The sequence below is a fragment of the Octopus bimaculoides genome, chromosome 21 (assembly GCF_001194135.2).
Source record: "Octopus bimaculoides isolate UCB-OBI-ISO-001 chromosome 21, ASM119413v2, whole genome shotgun sequence".
NCBI classification, from domain to species: Eukaryota; Metazoa; Mollusca; class Cephalopoda; order Octopoda; family Octopodidae; genus Octopus; species Octopus bimaculoides.
In genome coordinates this window covers 15,560,526-15,562,608 of record NC_069001.1, presented here as the reverse complement: position 1 = coordinate 15,562,608, position 2,083 = coordinate 15,560,526, and the positions used below count along the sequence as shown (strand labels likewise).

At 36.3% G+C, this 2,083-nt stretch overlaps 1 protein-coding gene across 1 annotated transcript in view; it reads right to left on the bottom strand.

Moving 5' to 3' along the window:
• Positions 1-2,083, bottom strand: part of LOC106875255 (coiled-coil domain-containing protein 180) — a 141,675-nt gene that overhangs the window by 98,866 nt on the left and 40,726 nt on the right. The window lies entirely within an intron of this gene.

Below are 2,083 nucleotides of genomic sequence, written 5' to 3'. Positions count from 1 at the left end.
GACCGTTAAACCCACAAGGGAAAATTAAAAACAAAGGGAAATAAACAAAAGGAAAAATAAACAAAGGGAAATTACTGTGTAGTGACAAAACGCGTCTAAAACTGCGTATATCACACACGCACGCACATATCACAATGTACGCACGTATATATCTACATACGCACGTATCCACACACACACTCACAAGCGCGCACATTTAAAGTTCCTTGTACGTGTCTATAAGCGTACGGAAAAAAGTTTGGAGGGGAGAAAAAACAGAAAAACTATATGTGGAAAAATACAAAAAAATACAAAAAACATTAAACCTATAGCTATGTAAAAAACATAAAAATAATTGAAAAATATATAATAATATAAAAATATAAAAATAAAAAAATGAAAATATAAATTTCAGGTAAGAAGTGAAAAAACTTATGCATAGACACAATATGGAAGCCTATCAGTGCCACCGATCAGCACAAATATTTAAAAATACATAAAAATATATATATAAAGTATAAGAAATAATTATAGAGAGTCACAAAGAAAATGTATAATAGAAAGCAAGTCCTATCAGTAATCTCAGGGGGACCAAAAACGTAGCAAATATTTGGTCACATGTGGACATGATCCGAAAAGTTCAGTCTTTGAATTTAGACATGTGGTAGGGTCCAAGCTGCCTTTCCAGATGAGCCATCTTTCCATATCACAGAGACTGCACCTTCCGCTGCCGCTGGTGTAGGGTTTACACTTGGCTAAGATCTTCCAATGGATGTTGTAACCGACACCTTTATCTTTTAAAGACCATATATGACTGGATAATTTTGTCGTTTTTCTTTTGTCCCAGTGCCTAAAACTCAAGGTGTGATTATTGTATCTGGCCTTGAAATTACCCTCTGTGAGACCCACGTATTTCTTCATGGAAACTGCATTCTCAGCAGATACAGAATCTACGGTGGCTTCATAAATGATGGTTTCGGACATGCAAGCTCCATTTAGCGGGCACAAGTTTTTATCTCTGCATGAACAGCTGGCTTCGTATTGCTGCTTTTGTGTGTTGTGTGCGATTATATTCTTAAAATTAGCAGTTGAGCTGAAACTGATTTTTAAGTTATGTCTGTTGAAGATCTTTCTATAATTATAGTTAACTGGAAAGTGTCTGTCTATCAATGTCAAGAAATATCTGCCTATGTTAAAGGTCACTTCAGGTGAGTAGGGGGGTGTGAACCAGATGATTTTCCTATTTCTATGCTTTCTTCTTTTTGCTACTGGTCTGGTGGTAGGTGTATAGGTTATTCCCTTGTTAAAACCACTATCTTTTAGAGCCTTATTATATACTGGGGCAACGCTATTGAAAATGTCCTTATCAGAGGAAAGGCTAGATATTCTTTTACTAATGCTCTTGACTAAATTTCTAAACACTATGGGGGGATGGCGGGAACCCACATTGATGTAACTAAGTCTATCGTTGGGCTTCCTATAAGGTTTATAAATATTCTTATTTAGGTCTAAGGACACATCCAGGTAGTTGACGACCGTCAGGTTGGTGTCTGCGGTTATACTAAGGCCGAAGGTTCTCATCAATTGGATAATGTCCTTTCTGAATCTATCCTGTGCTGGTCCATTTGTATTAGTGGTTAAAGCTAAGCCATCATCTTTATAAACTGCGAAGTGTATATATTATATATTTTTTAATTATTTTTATGTTTTTTACATAGCTATAGGGTTAATGTTTTTTTGTATTTTTCCACATAGTTTTTCTGTTTTTTCTCCCCTCCAAACTTTTTTCCGTACGCTTATAGACACGTACAAGGAACTTTAAATGTGCGCGCTTGTGAGTGTGTGCGTGGATACATGCGTATGTAGATATATACGTGCGTACATTGTGATATGTGCGTGCGTGTGTGATATACGCAGTTTTAGACGCGTTTTGTCACTACACAATAATTTCCCTTTGTTTATTTTTCCTTTTGTTTATTTCCCTTTGTTTTTAATTTTCCCTTGTGGGTTTAACGGTCATTTTTCAAAGGAACTTCCAGTCGCTGGATAACTGAAGAGATGTTGGAGTGGACCCCCCACTCTGGCATCCGAAATTCGGAGTTTT